Source organism: Ascaphus truei, chromosome 3 (genome assembly GCF_040206685.1).
Source record: "Ascaphus truei isolate aAscTru1 chromosome 3, aAscTru1.hap1, whole genome shotgun sequence".
NCBI lineage: Eukaryota > Metazoa > Chordata > Amphibia > Anura > Ascaphidae > Ascaphus > Ascaphus truei.
In genome coordinates this window covers 233281582-233292193 of record NC_134485.1, presented here as the reverse complement: position 1 = coordinate 233292193, position 10612 = coordinate 233281582, and positions in this window count along the sequence as shown.

Below are 10612 nucleotides of genomic sequence, written 5' to 3'. Positions count from 1 at the left end.
GCTCTTTCACCAGTTCACATATAATTTTGTATATTTGTTATCACTAATATTATTTTAGTGCACTTTCACACCCTTCACAGCACTGTTTATGGTTGCGCACTGATTACTCCTCTTGTATCGCATATATTATTACTGAGTGCAATTTGCTTTATTTTGTATACTAACCTTTTGTGTGGAACCGTATCAAAAGCCTTTGCAAAATCTAAGTAGACGACATCAACTGCATTCCCCATGTCTAATTTCCTACTTACTTCCTCAATTAAACAAATAAGGTTAGTTTGGCATGATCTAGCCTTCATAAATCCATGCTGGCTTTTACTAATGTAGCCCTCTTTCCCCCACCCTAAGTGAGATTGAGGTGGGTAGGTGTATCTGACTACTTATCAGTGTGGTGTTGTACCTGTTTGGCAACCAGGAGGGCTGAGCTTCCGCCACGGGGAACCTGGGGTATATACTTACATTCGGTGCAGCGCCTCCACTGATGAGGGATCCCAACGTGGTGGGAGTGTGCCCTCACCAGAACAACCATACAGTAAATACACACAATGTGAATTAACAGTATTTACTGAGCATGAACGATAACTTCAATGAAACTCTCTTGGCATAACATCAATACATCATTTGAATAACATTGCATCACCCTGAATGCATACCATCCCCTCACCCACATGTCCATCATAACATCACCCTCAGCCCCTATGATAATACTGTGCTTGGACACTTGTCCCTTGAGTGTCCACAACAATAAGGTGAGTGTGAGGGATAGCGCTTCCCTGTGTTGGGGCCCGGTGGTGCACTTATTATACTACCTCCCTGATCACTGCTCCTGATCAGGATAATCCTTGGAACTCAGCAACACCGCACAGTGATCCCACGCCGCACTGCGCTGCTCTCTGCAGGAATGGATACACACGCTGACTCCATAGGGGAGGGATCCCCAGCCGGAATGATCCTTTACCACAATCTCTGCTATGGAGTCAGAAACTCTTTCTGCACTCAGGCTGCACGGGCATTCAGGCACTGTCCTGCAGCATGTCTCTTCATCTCTGAGTATGGTGAAGGAGTCCCTGTCTTAGGCAGTCCCTATCACATACAGTATTCCTCTAGTGTCTCAGGGGACAAACTGGGCCTTGGGGGTATACCTCTACCCTAGCCCCTGCATGCAGAATATCTCTTGCTGTAGATTCTGTCTGATCCCAGACTCTGGCAGTTCACCACATGCAACTGGCACTGGTGATATTACACATACTGTATAACTGTCACACTTGTGCTCTCCTCACAAGCGCAGGGAAAGGGTGAAGGACCCGTTACGGAGGTGCAGAGCCAAGCTCAGAGACACTACTTATCCAGCTGCATGTGCACGCATGCTCTGACAGCAGAGCGGGATTGCGCGCGTTCTCAGGCACCAACGCGGGGGTTGCTGGGAAGCCAACGCTTCAGCACAGGAGTCTGGAAACGGAAACCAGGAACATGGGCATGGAGTCCAGAGCACAAGGTAACATCCAGAGAAGGATTGCTTCTTGGAAAACGTCCAGACTACTTAAAGGCATAGTGACAGAAACAGCAAGGTGCAGCGAAACTAAACATAACATAAGGGTTCTTAGTCTAATCCATTGGCCAAGGAATTATAAGCCTGCTACCACGTCAAGGTGAACCCTACTAAGCAGGTACCTACACTACCCGACGGTAAACTAACCTTAGTAGTATATGAGTGACTGTCCCAGTCTTCCGGAATCCAAAGGAGAGTAAAGGTCCCAAGGAGGTCCAGGCAGGAACAGTGTGCGATGGGTACTAGCAGACACCAGGGCAGGCAGCAAAAGACTAAATGCAAAGAGAAAGTCAAAGAGAGGCTTACTTCCTGTCAGGAGGAAGAGGGCAGGGTTTGCCAGAAAGCAAGATGGCGTTGCTTGCTTCAGAATCCTTAAAGACACAGGATCTTGACTCGCAGCTAGAGGGCGGCGATCAGAAGTAAAGAGGTAAGGAAAGAACACGCAGCAGGGGGCGTGTTCCGTGCATCGTTACAGTACCCCCCTCTTAAGGATCGAACTCCGAGCGATCCAAGAGACTTAGGGGCAGCGATGCATAGGAAGGTAGGCTCGCAGCTAGAGGCAGCGCCCGCCACACAGAGAATCAACAGGGAATCTTGATTCGCAGCTAGAGGGCGGCGCACGCCATACAGGGAGACATCAGGGAAACTAGGCAAGAGGGCAGCGCCCGCCACACAGAGAATCAACAGGGAATCTTGACTCGCAGCTAGAGGACGGCGCATGCCATACAGAGAGACATCAGAGAAACTAGGCATGAGTAGAGAATACGCCACAAGGCGTCGTGAAGTTGACTCGTAGCTGGAGGGCGGCGCGAAGTTGACTTGCAGCTGGAGGGCGGCGCACGCCGTCACGTGTACGCGCCACGCGTGAGAGAATGCGTGACGGGACCGGGGGTGGCCGGGCTCCGTGGTACAAGTAGGGAACCGCGGGTGCGTGCATGCTCTATAAGGAGAGCGGGAACTGAGATGCGGCAGGTAAGGAGGGAGCACGCCGCAGGGTGGCGTGTTCTCCGATTCCTTACAGTATCCCCCCCTTCAGGATCGGACTCCGAACGATGCTTACTAGACATGGGGGGACTATAGGATCTCCCAAAGTTACAGGGGTACAGGAACGGGCCTCTGCATGGAGCTAGCAGCAGGCCTCAGGAACTAGGAACATGGACACGAACATGGCATGGAACATGGAGACAGGCGGGGCCACCTCTGGGGGTCCGTTTCTTTGGCCGAGCATAATGTCACGCTTGTGCTCTCCTCACAAGCGCAGGGAGAAAGGGAAGGACCCGATAGCGAGGTGGGGAGGCCGCAGGGGATACGAAGGGAGTAAGTTGCCGCGCAGCTTGGGATCGGCGCACGTAGTCATGTGACCGCGCTGCGTGCATGAGAATGCGCGACACGTCCGGAGGTGCGGTGCCTACTCAGAGACACGAGTGATCCAGCTGCATGTGCGCGCATGCTCTATAAGGAGAGCGGGAACTGAGATGCGGCAGGTAAGGAGGGAGCACGCCGCAGGGGGGCGTGTTCCCCCGATTCCTTACAATAACTTAGAAAGCAACCCCCCCCCTTCTTCCTATGAGGGACCTTTCCCTGACACTGCCAAAGCAACTCCTCTAGCTGCACTGCACACAACACTGTCTCTTCTTGTCAGGGCACACAGCACTGCAGCTGTGTCACTGACAAGACTTACACTCACCTAAGGGCAGGGTCCCTACCTAAAGGCCTTCCCTATGAACTTACCCACTAACCTAGTGGGGAGTGGGGCCTACCTGGGGCCTGGGGGTAACCTGGCCTAATGTAAGAAGCCACTTGCTCCTTACACACTTCCTCCCCCTTCCTTCTCCCAGCTCCAACTGACTAGCCTGGTCTCTGCAACATTGTATCCTTCTCCAACAGGAGAAGCTGCAAACTCTATTTGCTGGCTGACTGCACGTGATGTGGGTAAAAGGGCAGTCCCCAGAGGCTGCTGGGAATTGTAGTCCACTCAGGACCTCTTTAACATTAGGGCCGCGTGCGCTATGTCTGCCGCGCCTGTGCAACCCTGTAATGGCCGCCACTGCTCTCTTCTGCACCTGCGCGACCTTGGGGAGTCCCTGCGCTACGGAGCACCATCTCTGCCCCTTCACGCTCACTATATTGGCCGTCGCGTCTGCGCTTGCGCGAACCTCCGCACTCGTGCGGACATAACAAAGATGGCGGCGCCGTGCCTCTGACGACACCGAGAGACGCGCTCGCCCCTGCAACTGCCTTCTCACTGGGGAACCGGGGAGCCAAAGGGGACATGGCTACATTCTCCCCCTGTTGGAAATACCAACATCCCCGCTTGGAGGACAGTGTCACACAGCACAGAGTTATATAATAAAAATGCAGGGCACAGTATATACAACTTATCACAGGTGCTTTAACGTCAACAGTGCATAACTTAACCATAACAGTTATACCTGAGGCCAGCTGAGTGTTAGCTGTTTGCTGAGACCAATTGTGGGGTGCCCCTAACTGATAATGTGGGGTTACCTCACTTTGACTTTCGTGAGCCTCTGCAAACTCATGGTCAGGTGCAACAGTCACTGGTTCCATACTACTTCCTCCCCCTGGTGGAAGGAATAGCACAGTGTCTCTTGGCCAGACCTTTACCCGGCCATCCGCAGCATGGATGCGGTAGGCCAGGAGATCTTGACCTTTTCCACGGTCCACCACATGGTGAATGGAGCGCTCCTTTTTGTGCTGAAAGGAGGCAAATTTGAATGGGGCATTCACAACACAGTCCTTGTCCCTAAGCACTTGGAAGGCTTCCACTGGGAAGCGAGCGATTAGCAAAGTCTCTGTACTCAAAGTCTCTGTTACATCCTGCAGGGGGTAAAGTGTTGATACCTTACCACTGCATTGCTTCACAGTGTCCAGCAGGTCATCAGGAACGCTGACTGTTACCACCTCAGCTGCACTGGACATCAGGGTAGAGTTGAATTGTTCCTCCACTTGGCAGATGGCCGGTACACACTGTTGATCCTGTACCGCCTGGTAGCGATCATTTTCCGGAAACTCGGGAGCGATGGATCCCAGTCCTGGGACCATTTGAGTTGGAACGCATGGGCTCCCAGGTTGACGCGAGCCACCATTTTGGACTGGGTTCCCCACCGGAACCTCTTCTTCCACAACGACGTCCGCCGCCGGAAGTGAAGGTTCAGCTTGGAGCTCCACCTAGGCCTGGGCTTGGCCTTCCGTCTTCGACACCACCGCTGCCTGTGGAGGGTAAGGATGTATCTCCTCGCTTCGTTGGCTGTCGATGGGGCCTCCTCCGCCTTCCGCGCTGGAAGTCACCACGGCCGTGGGACTCCTCCGCTCCGGTTGACTCCGCAGAGGTGATCTCGGCACCTCGAGACTCCGCTCCGCTGCTTGGCAGGTAAGGCCTGGTTCTGTTACAGCGCCGCTGTAGTGGTCCGCCGGTAGGCGCATCACCACCGATGTCGGGCTGGCTTGCTCTTCGTCCAAAGATGCTGATTCCGATTCAGGTAGTGGCACTCCCGCAGGGGACCGACGGCGAGGTTCCAGGTTCTCACCGCGGTTGCAGGCCCCTGTCTCTTTAGGCTCCGTTGCTATCATCAAGAGCGATCCCCATTCTCCGGGATCAGCTTGCTCTTCCTTGACTTTGGGCGAGGCTTCAGCCGTCAGCTTGGCTGTCTCCACTCCCGCCTCCACGGTATACCCCGGCACAAAGGGCTACATGCCCACAGATAATGGATGCCACATTGGGGACACCTTGCAGTGGTACTGGCTTCTCCACCCGGCAATCGGCACTGCAAACACAGGCATCGTATAGTCTCGGTGTCACCCGCCTTGATCACCAGGAAGCCTCCTGGCAACGAGTAGGGGTGTGCTGAGATGTCCATCTCTTTTTCACTTGTAGCGCTGGTTACAGGGGACACTTTACACAGTGGTCTTGCCTGTTCACCAGCAACTGAAGGGCAGGGGTCATTCCTTTAACTCCTCCCTCAGCTAGCTCCGCTCTCATTTGGCAAAGGTAGAGACCCCTCCCCCTGGTAGATATTAGGGGAGGGTCCCACAGATTCACTGGGTGACCAGCACTGGCTCTGAGCCTGTCACAGTCCAAGAGGGCGCGGCCACAGCTTTCGCGCCACTACCCCTAACAGGGTGGGGTGCTTTACTTGGCGCCAATCCCGGCCAACTTCTTGCAACCTTTGCATTTGCAGTATTCTCTGCACTCGGCCCACGCGGTCTCCCAGGGAAGCGGGAACTGCCATCTTGGTTTGCACGGCCATTCACAACAGCAACTGAGGTAGATCTTTGTATAGGGATCACCGTCTGGCAATCTGGTTCTCCATTTTCACTGCACATAACCACAATGTCCTCAACAATGTCCTCCAGGGTAGCACCCCGGGATCCTAGGCAGGACATAAATGGCGCGGCCACAGCCTTGGCGCCACTCCATAACATGCTCGCAAAAGTCCCTCCTTCTGCAGCTCTCTCTTCTGAGGCATACACACCACGTGCGCTCCCTCCATCAGCCGTGGTCCGCCATCTTGGACTCTCCACCCCGCACGAAGCTTCTCTACTTGCGGTTGCCATCTTCACACTGTAATTTCTATTATCACACATGGCGCTCCTCTCTGCAGGGCAGCTGCCATTCCGATGCAATAAAGAATGCCACGATGCACCACCTACGTGTATCTAATGTACGTCTGACTCACGTTACTACCTCAGGCTAGGCTCACTCTCTCAGTGTATGCTGTGTCCACCTTCCTCCAGTATGTGCTCTGCGGTAAGTGTCCTGGCTCCTGGCTAGAGTACTCTGGCTTCTCTCATGCAGTACTAGAGCGTCTACCTACTGTTGGCCATCACTAGCGCAGACCCTCTCCAGAATTCCTGACCCGAGTTATCCAGGCTATTCCATTAGGCATCCTACCACTAGCTGCCACAAGGTGACTAGGACAGCTATAGCCCTGTCTCCAGACCCACGTTACTCCGCTCAGGATCCTAGGTTGTGCTTTGCGAGCTGACAATTCCATCACACTCCTGACTACCCCTAGGCTCTGTCCCCATACACAGCACTGACTGGCAGCATACACTCTCCCTGTTTTTTAGTGTGCCCAGCAAAAGCCTGTCCTGTTGATACGACATCTCAGCAGCGCCTCCAAAAATGTAACGGTTATTGCCCCCCCCCCCAATCTCACATTGGCCCCTGTGGTCTATTGGCCCCATTACATGTCTGTGTATGTTGTGGTGCACCTGCTGGCTTACAGGACTCCTGAGTCTCCCGCTGGGTGTTAGTGGGGATATCAGCACGACAGGCGTCTGAGGTAGTGTCTCTGAGTCTTACTCACATACGATGCAGCGCCTCCACCCCATCAGGATCTCTGCGGCCGCAGGGGGATGAATCTGATGGGGACCTCCTCTGTGGTACCTCCTCCTGTAGAATGACTCCACACTCACACACAAGGGTTGTGGTGAACAAGGGCATATTTATTTGCATCTTTCCAGGCAGACTGTCCCTCATCGCGGTCATACTAGCCGCTCATCCTGTTGGAGTACATCCCTCTCAGAAGTTCCTCCTCTCTCAATAGAGTTGGCTCACTTCTCCCCTATGGGAGATCACCATCTGTGTCAGGTCCCTGAACACAGTGTGTAGTCAGCTAGCACTTGAACCTGACAGCCTTGAACTGCTGCAGACACACCTCATAAGTTGAACACTAACTTTTGGCAGTTCTGTGTCTTATATAGACTCAGAAACAGACTCACCTCTGTGTCACTAATAGTGGACACAGAGCATGTTGTCACTTCCCTTGTATACATATGACACCTCACCAGGGTGTGAGGGCAAACCTCCATGATTGTTCCTGGCAACCCTGCATACTTACCAGGTTTACTGCCAACATGAGAAAGAGCTGTATACCATTTTTACACATGGCTACACTAATAATGTTGTTTTTCATTAGGTATTCCTGAATATTATCCCATATTATTGGCTAAAGCAGTAAAATTCCGGGCATTATTGAAATCCCTGCTCTCTGATTGGTTAAAATTCCAGGCATTATTCATTCAGTAATGCCCGGAATTTTTGCAGCTTGCAAATCAGCTTTTCCTTTTGTCAGAGCAGCTCTGAGACAAGGCAAGGGATTGGTCAGGACGCATTAACAGCTCTCAGACAGGGCAGGGGATTGGCCAGGAAGCAGCAGCAGGCAGTGACTCCTCCCCCTCCCTCCGTGAACACAGCTTCATTTTGAGTTGGGGAGAGAGTGTTTGTGTAGCTGCAAAGTAAGTGGCTGTCTGCAGTTTGTTTGGAGCTTCTGTCTATTTAGAGTGTGTGTGTAGCTGTAATGTGTGTGTAGACAGAGGGGGCGGTAGTATGTGTGTGTGTGTGTACACAGAGGGGGCGGCAGTGTGTTGATATAGATAGCTGCAGTGTAAGTGTATATGGGGGTGCTTTAATGTATTTACCATTTTATTTTAATTAAAAAAATCAGTATAACTATACAAAGTGTCTATTATTTATGAAAAGAGCCTACATTTAGCCTATAATAGTAATAATCCCCTCAGAACAGGGCATTGCTGGCCAATAATGCCCTGGCTGGGTTAAAGTCCCTCGGCTTCGCCTCGGGCCTTCAATTCTTCCAGCCAGGGCATTATTGGCCAGTCATGTCAATGATCATCAATGATCATCCCACAGCTTGTAAGGAAGCCTCAATACACATGTATGCAGATGACATAATCCTATATGCACAAAGCCATAGCCTCTCTAACCTTCAACACATACTTCAGCCTGACTTTTTGAGACTCGAAAACTGGATTTACCACAACAAACTGTTTTCAAACACTGACAAGAATGTAACAATGGTATTTGGGACCAAGACTACATTTTTAAAGCTTCCAGCGACTGAGCTCCAGATTAGAACCAACACTAACACCACCCTAACCCCTGTCACTAGTTTTAAATACCTGGGCTTATGGTTTGACTCCCACTTAACATTTGGGATGCACATTGATACCCTGACAACCAAGATCTATGCCAAACTAGGGGTACTTTACAGGAACAAATCCTCCCTAAGTCTCCTGATCAGAAAGCGTATCGCACAGCAGATGCTAATGCCAATTATTGACTATGGAGACATAGTATATGGCTCGGCACCTCAAACCCACCTTAGCAAACTTGACACCCTCTACAATTCAATTTGTCGTTTTGTTCTCCAATGCAACTATAACACACATCACTGCGAAATGCTCAAAGAACTAGATTGGTCATCACTCGAGTCTAGGCACAAAGTTCACCTTTCCTGTCTTGCCTTTAAATTCTTTATGGGCAAGCTACCCAGCTATCTGAACAAGCTCCTCACCCCTACCACATGCAGCACTTACCATCTGAGATCAGACTCCGAAAGACTGTTCATGGTCCCAAGGCTCAACAAAGTATCCGGCCGTTCCTCCTTCTCTTACCGTGCACCCCAAAACTGGAACAACCTACCAGAGACTCTCACATCCACCACAAGTTTAAGTTCTTTCATATCTAAGGCTGTCTCACATTTGAATCTGGTCTTTAACTGTTTCATACGCCCATAATATATATTTTCTTTAACTGTGCATGCAATGTCTTGTATATATACCCTGTTCATTTATGTAACTGTATTTGTAACCATGTATTATTTGTCTTAACTCTGTGCCCAGGACATACTTGAAACCGAGAGGTAACTCTCAATGTATTACTTCCTGGTAAAATATTTTATAAATAAATAAATGCCCTGTTCTTCGGGGATTATTACTTAATTAAACCTTCAAGTAGCTTCCCCACTATTGAAGTCAGGCTTATAGGTCTGTAATTCCCCGGTTATGATCTAGCTCCCTTTTTAAATATAGGCACCACATCTGCTTTACACCAATCTTGTGGTACTGAGCATGTGGAAATGTAGTCCTTGAATATTAAATATAATGGTTTTGCTATTACTGAGCTTAACTCCTTGAGAACTCTTGGATGTATGCCATCGGGGCCAGGTGCCTTATTTACTTTAATTTTATCAAGCTGCCTATGAACTTCTTCCTCCAATTCTAACTCCAATATTAACTCCACAGACACTTTATATGTGACACTTAAGGCTCCGGCCCCGCTACGCTGACAGCGCTCATGCTTGAGAGCGGTAACGTCACCAGCTCTCCATGAATGAGTGCCGGGTGTCCTTGCTATTTCGCAAGCGCGCACGGGGGGTGGGGTAGGGGGGGGTTGGAGGGGGGGCGTTATTGCGGGCAACATGAGTGTGCTCAAAAGTAATTTTTTTTGTTTACCCAAGCGCCAAGCATGAGTGCCCGCGCGCGAGCACCGCGTGAGCGGGGACTTGCATATATAGATATATAAGTTAAAAGCGGCAAGTCCTGCCCGCTCAGCGCTAGCGGGGATGTAGCCTAAGATGTTACACAGCCATAGTTCAGTACATATGGTTCAGATTTTTTCCCCAAGACTTGCACCAGTTTCCCTTGACATACAGACCCGTGTTGCCCCTCAGGTGAATGCTAGCACATCAGTAAATCTGTGGCATGCACAATATGGGGCAGTTTTCTATTGGTAACTGGGTCCATGTTAAAATGGATTTGAAGCAAAAGGTGTCACTGTGCTCATTTGCATGTCATTACCCAGAATCCCTGGCGGCAGTGGAAGCACTGTGTGCTAAGAGATAATGGAGAAAAGCAGGGTTGCAGACCTGTCTGAGACGTGAATGTGCTCACAAGTGATATTTGTATTTATTGGTAGCTGGGTAATTCTTTGCTGTGAGCTGCACTGCTGCTTTCCACCAGAGGGGGTGCCAGGACAGCTCTGGTTGTGTTTTAGCTCAGTCCTTCTCCCTTTGCTGTGATTCCTCTTTGTATGCCTTCCCCAGAGCAGAAGAGAAGGGGGATATGGGTAGGTTGACCAGATTTCCAAAGTAAAAACCGGGACACATGAAACATTATTTCTAAAGCAAATGACATCACTTAAAAATAAATTCTATAATGGTTTTTGTCAAATTGTGTCCCCATTTATGCTGCATTATTAATTTATTTAGCTACCTCTCTCTTCTCCCTTCACCCCGCACT